At 45.5% G+C, this 11,871-nt stretch overlaps 1 protein-coding gene across 7 annotated transcripts in view; it reads right to left on the minus strand.

The window, feature by feature from the left end:
• nfixb (nuclear factor I/Xb) overlaps positions 1 to 11,871 on the minus strand; it is a 115,222-nt gene that overhangs the window by 86,042 nt on the left and 17,309 nt on the right. The gene's annotated exons all lie outside the window — the stretch shown is intronic.

Consider the following 11,871-nt stretch of genomic DNA (forward strand, 5'->3'; position numbering starts at 1 on the left):
ACAACACGGCTGTGCTTTCAGACCCGAGACGAATACTGGAGCAGAACGCTGGTGTTTGTTGCCTGTTCGGAGCCAAAGCTGACCACAAAACTGTTGTGTTGCACTGGAGCAAACCTGAAAACGCCTCTGACACACACACACACACACACACAGAGACACACACAGACACACACACTAATGCTAATCACCACTTTTACGTGCTCTTGTTTTAAAGCTGCCTCTACTTTGTATGTGAGCTTTTTGTCGTTGCAGCCTTTGTGCACAATGTGCGAGTTAATTTACGAGAGAGCACAAGCGCCGTATTAACACAACAGCTTGATGTCAGATAATATGTTGCTGCAGAGTTTATAATATATCACACGTGCACGTTTTGACCTGATCGTCATTTCACTGCTTCTTCCGTCTCCTTCTAGGGTCACATCGTTTCCAGCATGTGTTAAAACATTAGTTTGGTGCCAACGTGAACATTGAGGTTTCACTTCCTGTAACGATTCCTCCTGTTCATATTGGCCCGTAAAGCAAAGCCTCCATATGGTGAGTGACGAGGGACAAACTCCACAGTCCTTCTGTGCGTCAGTCAAATCAAGAATCTTCCCAGAGTTACAGAAGCTTCGCACTTTGTTGTCGAGCTGCAGTCGGGGGAAGAAAGAGGGAAGGCGAAGCTTCGTCTTAACTTTAGAGAAACTTTCTCTGCACAGACGGACGAAAGGCTTCCGTCTCATCACTCACTCTAATGGACGACATGAACAGAGCAAACTGATTAAAGCAAGATTAACTTGTCTCATACGGGGAAAAGAGAATCGTTTAAAGACAGACTGGGAAATTTGTGAATCTTGAAACAATATCACACATAAAAAAATTGAATATTCAAAAGAAATATTCAAAAGTTTGACTCAAGAATTGCATTTAATTTGAGGTACTTTTACTTTAATGCTGCTTGACACTTCACCAGATTGCTTTTTATTTTTCAAATTTAGAATTTACATATAAAATAAAACATATTTTAAAGAACAGCGTCAAGTTTTAAAGGTCAATGAATTATCAAAAGTAGAAGCAGCTGAAACTTCTCCTCACTTCTCATGCATTTTAAAGCCTTAATGATCTAATATTGGACCTTCTATTAATATATTGCTATTGGCTGTAATTTGTTCTGTACAACGAGTTATTTTATTTTCCTGCTGCAGGAACAGATTGTTGATAAGTAGAACTTCATGTTTTTTATTTATTCAGATTTTGAATCAAGGTCTTAAGAGAGTTGCGTTGGTGCTTTTACTGAATTCATGTTTTTTTTATGGTTTGTTTCATCATTTTATCATTTTATTCATTTATACTAAAACATTTGTATCTTTCTCTATTTCACATCAATATTAACTGAATTCAATGAGCTCATTTTGATTGTTGCTCAGAGAAAATGAGGATCTACGCAAGAATTCTACATAAATTCAGAATGAAATAGAAATAAAATCCCTGTAAATTAACCCACAGATCCCCGAATGAAAAGGGTCGTTAAGGTTTGTGGTCACGATGAGTTTACAGGCAGCACGAGGTCGTGATGACCACGGGTTGGCCGGCGATGGCAACACCGCCGAAACTCTATAGGCTACAGCGCTAATGGACCCGGGGGCCAAAAAAATAACCCTTTCTTTCTCTTCTGCCATGACATCACCAGAACGGCGGCGTGCACGAGGGCAGCAGCCGTGTCCCTGACAGGGAGAAGGTGAGACAGGCAGGCGCACACAGACAGAAGAGGTCTTGTCTCCAGGCCGGTAATTATCTATGAAAACACAACTGAACGTGGCATCAGGCTAAATCAACACTGTCGTTAACCTTGGAGACGCCGCCGTGCAGTTGCAGGACGGAGATAGAACAGACGGGTCAGAAAGTTCCCCTCGTGCTCCGACGGGCTGATTGCACAAGACGTGAACCCGGAGACGTTGTGCATGTGCAGCAACAGACCCGGGCCGAGGCCAAGGCACAGAAACTCCCTCCTGGAAAGTGAAGCCCGCTGCTAATGCAGAGTTGAACGCTTTGCAATCAGACAAATAAAAGGGGCAATCTAGCACACAATCAAACCAGAGATTTAGCCTGCGCTCCTGCCAACAGCGAGGGACCTCCTCTTTCTGAACAAGGGATGCACTATTGACTGCACCCCCCCTCTCTCTCTGTGTCTCTCTCTCTCTCCAGTCTTCCCTCTCTGCCAGTCTGAAAGGCGTGATGCCAACCTTTTCCACCATTGGGCATGCTGCCCTGCCCTTTATGCAAATGCTTTGCCGCCATCCCCGACTCGCAACCCCCACCGCCTCACCCTCCACGTCTGTGCACACCCCCGTTATGGCCTCCTGTCTATATATTCTTTTTTATCCTCGTACTTTTTCCGTCGGAATTAGCCAAGAAACTGAGCTTAAGCTGTAGCCATAAGTTATTAATTAAACCCTGATGATCTGAGGGTCCTGCCTGTATGGATCCTGAGCGAAGTGAAACAGCGGCGCAGCCTTCGGGCCCTGCACTTTGTCTCGTGTCTGCCGTGGACACAAAGCACCAACCAGGGGCGAATATTTGACAGAGGTGTGGTTGTATGTGTCTGTACGAGCCCTGATAAAGAAGCCCAGAAAAATACTAAACAGAAGACAGAGAATAGGAGGGGGGGTGGGGGGTGGGGGGGGCAAGAAGGGCTGGAAGGAAAAGAAAGTAAAAGAAATAACGGAGGAAATAACTCCAGCTCACTGTGATACATTCACACACATTACAACATCTCCCTTTAACTACCTGCACCACATTAGAGACAAGTAAAGATTAGTTTTCCACATTGGGAAGATGCTTGATAACAAGGGCGATTAACCAGAGTTACAGATAATAGAATGGGGCCAATCATTAAGATATAAAACGTGATTTTTTTTTTTAGCGTCCGTGGAAGTACTGGAGTAAAAAAAACCAAGAGGTTAATAAACTTACTGCTGGCTTCAATTACAAAGAAGAGGTTATTAATGTGATGGGAAACAAAGTCAATCATGGCGGCCGCTGACAGGCCAATCTCACAAGTTGGCACCGACGCCGAACGGGACAAGTTAATGAGTTAGAAGCAAACAGAGACGACGGGAAAGAGCAGAAACGTGTGAAACTCAAATCATCCACAGGATTAAAATCTATGAAATGTAAAGAGAAAACAAAGAGGTCGGTAATCAGGATTATAAAAGAGTTAACACAGAGTCCTGCTAATGCTGGGAAAGCAGAGTTTTTCCGCTGCTGCTGCTGACGGGCGAGCGCGGAGCCGCAGGGTCCACTCAGGCCGGACGGAATCGAACCCTCACACCCGGAGAGGATCACGGCCGAGGACAGACGCCGTTCGACCAGACGCACACAAACACAAACTGAGGATCTAATTTGTCCAGGTGAGGAGCAGACTGAGCACAAATGTCTAAAGACTCAACAAAACTGTATAAAAGACATAAAACACATTGAATATTTAGATCTTTGACACAAACGAGTCAAACTGGGAAAAGAAATCTCGATCTCAGTGGCAACAAATGAGGATTTTTTTTCTTTTCTCCAGACAAACAAACAAAGACGTCTGAAACCCCGACAGTCTAGACCAGCGACGCAGCACCGCAACAATCTCCAAATATAAACTTCAGGCCTTATTTCCCAAGCCCTCCACACAATGGCTGCTCTAATCTTCCTGAGAGGAGAGACGAGTAAACAAAACAGGTTGGTTGAGGGAGAATTAAGACTTTAACACCCTTTTCCTCTTTTCGCTGAGTGCCACTCTGCACACACACACTACACACACACACGCACACACACACACATCCCGTTCCCCTCTTCCTATGCAGACTTCCTTGTCTGAAGTTACAGTAATAAAGTTTTCAGAACGCGGCGCTGCCAGTAAGTGACAGACGAGAGGTTAAGGAAGGTGAAAAATGCAAAACAAGGGAAAGACAGGAAGCTGAAAGAGCAAAGTTTTTTTTTACATTCCTTACAGTTCCTTCCACTGACTGAGAATTTACACTGATGAACGCTCCAATAGTTTTAACATATAATTTATTATCTATGAATAAATCTTAATATCCAGGACCTGCCAACACACAGGACTAGTTTGACGGGTTTGTGTAAATATTCTATTTTTGTTAATTATTTTCTACAAGTAGTATTTTTGTTTGGGTACAAGACCAAGTTCTGCATCTGTGCATCAGTGTTCTGTTGATACCACTGAGCTTATGGCAGCAAATCACGACGGCATTACTCAAACTTTAGATGCTATTACATCCTCGGCATCAATTCATTTACAACAATAATAAACCAGGAGAAAAATAAGGATATATTAGAGCGTAATTAGCTTCCGTCAGGCCAAAGGGAAAGTGTGTGTGCCGGTGTGTGTGTGTGTCTGTGTGCGTGTGTGTGTGTTGGAGGGAAATGAATGAGGCCTTTTCTTGCAGCAGGGTCCAGATCAGAGCTCCTAACTATGGGATTTGGTGCTGTTGCCTTTCTCCCCCTGGAGGGAGTAATTAGGTTAGGGAGGACAACTGCCGCATTGTTTTAACAGAGGAGGGATTGTGCCGGCCAAAGTCCCACCAGCAACATGCTTCCCTCACAACAAAAATGCCAAACGGATTCTGTGGCACACGGACGCACATCAACACACGCAGGGAGAGAGAAACTTTTTTCTGGGGGAGATTTCCTCTGTCGGGTTATTCACAGAGGGACAGATCTGTCTTCTTTTTTTTTTTACGCAGCGCAGCCTCTGGTTCTGTGTGTATCCTATGAAATGTCAAATATAGTCCAACAGTGTCAGATGTCCTCTCCTGTTGTTGCAGTTGTGGGATCCTGGCTCTTTGTGGGACTCGGCTCCCTCCAGTTTAAACTGCGTCTACACTCTCCTGCATCCAGAGGCTTGGCAACGCATACCGCTCCTAACTAGTATAATATGGTTATGATGCATTTGCATTCCTTCCAATCCCCGAGGAAATACAATACGCCTATATCGTCTGTTTTAATCACGGTCTGCTTCCAAGGAAAGTAAAAGGAGAATAGGAACAGCCACAGCTATAAAGACGCTTTCTCAAATATACTTCAAGTTCGTTTAAATACATCCTCCGCTGATTGATACAGAGTAAATCAAACAAATCATGCTGGTAGAAAAAAGAAAAGAACATGGAGTGCTCCCCAGTCTACTGTATTTATAACACACAGACTACGGCCTCTCTCACTCCCGCCCATTTCCCTCTCGTCTTTCTCGTCCTTCCTCACTCTCCTCCTGTCGTATTTCTTTCTATAATCTTTCTGGACTGAGGGAGAAAAATACTGCTGCTGTTGTTTTACTCCTCCAAACCATTCCCAAGGCCCACAGCTCTTCAGAGTATTCAAGAAAAAACAGGAAAAAAAAAACGCATAATATGCACCTCTGCAAACCCGCCCACACCGTCCCTATTCACTTTCATCGTAAATCTCCACAGCCTGGCTGCAATATACCGTCAATTTGTGGTCCCCATATGAGTCCTAACTCCTGCTTCCAAAATACTTCAGTTCAGGTGTGCAGACGGAAAGAAAAAAAGCATAAAATAGAATTAATGTGCGTGAATTGATATGCGACTCTAGCGCACGGGGCCAGGCGGCCTACAGGAGTCGTTTCTCCGCGGCAGCTTGCCACAGGTGGCGGAGATGATTGCACTTTATTCCAGATGATGACCATAATGAGCCCAGTTTTAAGTTTCCCGGGACACGCCGACGAGACTGACAGCAGCTTGACATGTCAGACAGCCGAGCGCTTGCGGGTGCTTTCCCTCCACGTCCCGCTTCAACAGAACTGCAGCCACAACAGAGGAGCGGCACAGGCTGTTTCTCCATTACGGCTTTTTCAAGTTGATCGCATCACGAAAAGGACTCCTGCGGGATTATTAATCAGCGAACATGAACACCGGCTACACATCTGAATACCAGCGGAGAGAGAGAGAGGGAGAGTTTAATTTCTAACCGTCGTAATGAGCGTTGGAGGAGCAGGGACGGTGCCACGCCATGAACTCTCGGGGCAAAGCTAAATGTGGTCCATCTGTGTTTTGTATTTTAGCAGTGACATGGAATCCTTATCCTGCACCGAATTTTCCAGTCAAATATACAACTTTCCATGTAACGCACACTAATCCTGCAGCTATTTCTCTGAGCCTAAACAGAGCAGAAAGTTTATATTTGAATTCCCTCGCAGAGGTTTCGCTGCAGCTGCAGTCGGGATAGCAGCAACTGGCGGGTCGGGCCAAAGAGAAGAAGCCACAGAGTCGTGTTCGAGTCTAACCCCGGGTTCTGCTTGGCCTTCGTCTCCTCTGCTCAACTCTACTCTACTCTCCTCTGACGCTCTATTTTTCCTTTAAATACACCAACAAGGGTGTATTTGACTGTAGTGCACCCTGCCTGCCTGTTACCGGGGTCTCACGCAGCCCCGGGCCCGCGGCGGCAGCCTGCAAACACAAGTCCAGAGAAGTATAGAGCGAGCACTCATACCCAACACATACACAGACACTTCCACACAAACAGAGTCGGTTAATAACACACAAACTCCCGCCCTGCAGCTCTGTTTGCTCACAGCTGCCAGGCCTCCTCGGAGTTCATCTGAGGTAAAGATTTGTTATATTATGCAACCGAGTATAGATTTTCCACCCCTGGCCTCGCGCCAACTTCCTGCTCCGAAGAGCAAGCTCCAGCACTTTGTTCCCTGGGGTGACAGCTATTCCTTACTGGACGGGGTGGCCGAACTAGATACGCAGACAGAGTCCGACAGGAAAGGTAACAGGACGACACGAGAGGCACATAAGAAAGACAGACGAGAAAGGACATAGTTAGAAAAGCATGAGGTCCTGTGTCTGATTGTTGTCTTTTTGTCTGTAACCTTAAAAAAATCCTCCTTCCCTATCTCCTCTGTGTCTTTATTTTCCCCGGCTCTTGAAATCAGGTCACAACTGTTTTCATTACTGTTTGACTTGCGGGTTCATAAGCCTCCGAGCGTCAACGTTCCTCCACCCACCCCCAAGACAGGAAAAGATTTTCCCTCTGACATTAACCCAATAAATGCCTATTAAGCCTAATCACAACCTCTGAGCCACGTTCCTGGTGCGAGAGGAGAAAAGTAGACGTCAAACGTTGATGCTAAGTCATGAATATGATCATTTCTGGGCTCAGAATCTTATCTGCTGAATAGCTGAGGTGGATTACGCTTCCTCGTGTTCACCGGAGGAACTTACTCTCCTTCTCCTCTGCTACAACATGAGGTCATGTAGCGTGATGATGAGAGACGGCCTCGGGGAAGTTTTGAGGTACAATCAAGGAGCCAATCAATTTGTCTTTATCCCTCCGACTTAAAGGGAAATGGTGAAAAGATGGTGAACGCTACGGCATCATCGAGTGATGTCAGCGCGTTGCGTCATCTCTTGACAACTAAACAACTGAAATCACCACCGTGACCCAATCAGCTGTGGCCTGATGATGTCTCAGAGCCTTTTGTTTAAATGGCTGTAATTTTCTCTCAAGGCTTCAACAGGTGAGCCGACATGTTGGATGGATGGATGGACGGAGAGATGGATGGAGGGCCATAGATAAATTGTTGAAATGTGTTTTGCTGACATAATTACTTTCAGCCCAGATTCAGAAACTGGGATTTGATTGAAAGTTGTAAATATATGGATGTAAAAGTAATGTTTAAACTGTTCAAATAAATAAATAAATATAGTTAGCTAATGGTTCAAACGTTGAGCTTGGGTTGGAACATCTAGCTTTTTGGAACGGTTAACTACAAAGTTAATTTTAGTTTAAAAAGTTCAAATAGTTAGCTAATAGTGAAACTGTTGAAATAGTAGAAACCGATGGTTCTACTTTTTTAAATAGTTTGCTAAACGTTTTGATTAAAAGGTTAAAGCTAAAAGCTAAAATAAAAAGCTAAAGGTTACGATTAAAAGGTTGAAACAGTTTGTTGAAGTAGTTAAAAGTAATGATTTAAAGAGGTTGTATCACTGAGGAGTAACATCAGGAGCATGAGGATCATGAGGAGCATGAGGAGCATGAGGAGCATGAGGAGCATGAGGAGCATCAGTCTGTAGCGTCACTGTTTCTCTGAAAGAACGCACACCTGTGCCTCCTGTGAGTAATGAGCAGGTGTGTTATGCAGGAGAAACCACAGAATACAACTCGTAGACTTTGGGCTTGAAGTCAAACAGACACAGGATCCGGTTTGTTTCTAACGTGTCTGCATCTCACACCTGGAAGACGATAACCGTGTTTGTGTGGAAGCCCTGAATCCGCCTCTTGTCGGACAGCGAGTGAAAGTGAAGGAGGTGGAGAGTCTGTGCAGAGAGAAGCTGCAGTCGAACACAGAGAGATCAGATTTCATCCAGATTAATCTGGAAGCTTTGTAATGAAGGGTCTACTGTATATATTTAGAGATGTAGGTCAGACAGACTAAACAACGTGCCCAGATTGCCCACACAAAAAAGACCTTGAGTGGGCCGACAACGATCTGCAACAACTGCCTCTGTATCCCCGCTGACCTGTGACACACTCGAACAATGGCTTCGCCCGCTCACCAGCTCCGAGACCTTAGGTTCCTCTTCGGCAGAACACAAAAGATCGTGGAAATTCAACGCCGCGCTGCTCGTCTACATGGAAACGCTACATGCTGATTAAGAAGCCCAGAGAATGAGTTACTGAGTTTGCTCCGCGTGTGGATCCTGGCATCGGTTCAGCTCCAAGCGAGAACAAAGCACATTTCTCAGTCTATTAATAATTTGAGCCTAATGCTGATATTAATGCTGCGATCATAGATTCATGTGTCAATATATAATAATGCACTCGAGCTTCTTCTTCTATGATCCTTCGCTCCATTTTTTTTAGTATTAACATAAAAATGTGCATTGTTACGTAACTTGGAAGATTTATTGTGAAGCGTTTTAGAACTAAAGCTGTTTTCAGGCTTGACCCAAAACGTTGGGGAAATGGGGTCTGGACATTTTCCAGAGTTTGTCTTTCAAGATTTCCGGGTCAGACTCGTTCCAGACATGAGATATATATTTCTATTCTTTTTGTTTTCTTCAGTTTAACGTCCGTCATGTGTTTGAAACGTCATCGACACGCCCACTCGCTCGCTGGGAATTTTCCAGCTATTTTCTCATATTGGGTTGACTAATGTCCTTTTCCAGATGTTTTACCGGGGGGGGGGGCTGGCAGGAAAAGTACCGGGGAAATGCCAGAAGCAACGGACTCAGACATTTGCTTTCTCACATATTCAGCCCCTCCAAAAAATCCAGGAAAATGTTCAGCATTTAGCTTTTAAGCCGCATTACCTGCACTTAAAACAAAAAAAAATTGTGACTTGTAAAATGTAATTTAAAGGTTTGATAATTAGTCAAAGGAGATTATTGCGTCATGGGGTCTTTAAGATCGCAGCACATTCATCAACCCTGAACAAAACCACTTTGCAGTTCAAAGGTCGTATCCTCAAAACCAACTCCAGTGTAAACCAGCCGTGACAGAACCAGTGGAATTCAACACACTGTTGATGCTCTCACAACCTGGAGGAGGACGAGGGCGAAGAGAGAAGTGTGTGTGTGTGTGTGTGTGTGTGTGTGTGTGTGTGTATGGTGTGTGTGTGTCTGAACTCAAGGGGCCACACCCTCTCTAAAACACACACACACGCCGTCATTTCTCTCCGTCTCATTGTTTCACCCAAACACCACGTGTGTGTGTGTGTGTGTGTCACCGCAAACACCGTATCCTCATCTGCCCTGTCACAACCAGCACTCACCAAATAGCCACATAATGGTGCCAGTGTTATTCAGGTTTCTGACAGAAAACCAGAGGGAGGACCGCGTCGTGCTGTCGTCTGAAGCTCGGCGCTGACAAAGCCCTCAAACATTCGCCAGAGCTTCGCTGTTTTCTGCTCGTGGTTCGTTCTGGTACAGACACACTTTGTCTTGGTGGTTTCCAAAATGAGACCACCCCCTCCCCCTCCTCTCTTTGCTCTCATATTGTACAAAGTGTTTTGTGTTCCTCTGTATATTCGAGCTCAATTATGTAATTTAGCACCGGAGTGGTGTGTGCTCAGTAGCCATGGCAACAGCACAACATATCGGCGACCACAGAACCGCACTGGGGCTGCGGGCACCGCCGGGGTTGTGCCAAAGACTAATCCATGCCAGAGGTGACATGAGCGAAGGAAAAGTGAGGCGGGTGGAGACAACATGACACACACATGAAGAAATCACACGCACATTCGTAGACAGACGTGTACACACAGACACACACAGACACACACACACACACCAGTGTACTACTCTCTCCTCTCACTCCTCGGCTTCCTTTTAAAACACGAGCGCACACACTGGATATCCTCCCATTCTTCTTGGCTGGAGCCTCCCATGGCAATAGCAGTAGGAATCCATTCTCCACGGATGCTGGGACAGCTGTGCTGATACTGAATGAGACACAGTTGGTTCTGCCTCTTTCTGCATGCAGCCCGAGATAAAAAACTACATGCTACTTAATTCAAATCTATATCGCCTGCTGCCAAAATGCACTCGGCTCATCTCGTCTTTGTCTCTGCCACCAAAGACAGCTCTGAATTTCATTGCGAAAAACTGTCGTAAATTTGCTGGTGCTGACGCACGGTGGCCCCCAGTCACGAGCTGACAATAAACACACAAAATTTATATGACTGACAAAGACATTAATCACAGAAACCTTCATAAGCCTCTCATTTAAATGTGTAGTTAGAATGCAAATAATCCACAACATGCTGCCGATTTTAAAGCTTCACAGACCATAAATAAAAAGCTCGCGTTCGGAGCCCTGCGATGTCGAAGCAGGACGAGTTCTGGTTTTAAGCTGCAGGACACAAATAACCAAAAAACTGCCACCTTATTAAATGAGCTGAGCTCGAGTGTCTTTTAATGGTGGCGGGTTTTGTGGTGGGCTGTGCCGTCGCTGGCAGCACGCTTCAAATGAATAAGTAAAAGGAACATGGTGTCCTTGGCAGTGTCTGGCATTATGACCTCCTGGTGTCCCGTGATGACGGGGGACAGATCCCGCACGGCTGGTACAGCACAAAACAGCAGCACGGCCAATCAGGGACTCCGATTTCACCCGGTGTACTCCCTGCCTGTCTTCCTCTCTCAGTTACATGAGAGCACAATAGATCAGCCCCACCTGTCAATCAAACAGACTATGAGTTCATTCTTGTGTCTGGTGGCCAAGCGGAGAGTGCTCCTCTGGCTGCCACGTCACTGCTCCGCACAAACATCCACACAAGCACCACTTCTGGAGCCTGTTTGGCAACGCCGAGCCACACCGGGGTTGTATATTACATTTATATACATGTATAATCAAGTCGGTCCAACTTGTGAGCAGCTGAAACAAACTCCGCAGTCGTATCATGATTCAATATCTGAGAAATGCAATACAGGCAATAAGAGCCTTTGACTTTGAAGTGAAATGAAACAGCAGTAAACTGGCTGGAGAGGGGATTTCTTTTTTTCCTTGTAAAGGACAAAGGTGAGACAGTCGCCTGGAAACTGGGATCCTGCAGCTCCACTCCAGAGATACTCACTGCAGGCGAACTGGCACCAAGACATGGCTTCTGTAGGTGCAGGTTTGCATGTGCACGCGCATGCTCGTGCACGCGTACGCTCGTGCACACACACACTCGGGTGCATGTGTGTGTGTGTGTGTCCTTATAATTCTGAAAAATCCGACATTTTTTCTGTTTATTCAGACTGCGGTTCCATCAGATTTTAATCCTCGGAGCAGCTGTTCCAACTCATTTTCCAGGCCTTGGGAAGAGGCACGGGGGAGAGGGAGAGAGGGAGAGAGGGGGGGGGTAATGGCCACCTCACCAAATAT

Source organism: Hippoglossus stenolepis, chromosome 16 (assembly GCF_022539355.2).
Source record: "Hippoglossus stenolepis isolate QCI-W04-F060 chromosome 16, HSTE1.2, whole genome shotgun sequence".
In the NCBI taxonomy this organism is placed as follows: domain Eukaryota; kingdom Metazoa; phylum Chordata; class Actinopteri; order Pleuronectiformes; family Pleuronectidae; genus Hippoglossus; species Hippoglossus stenolepis.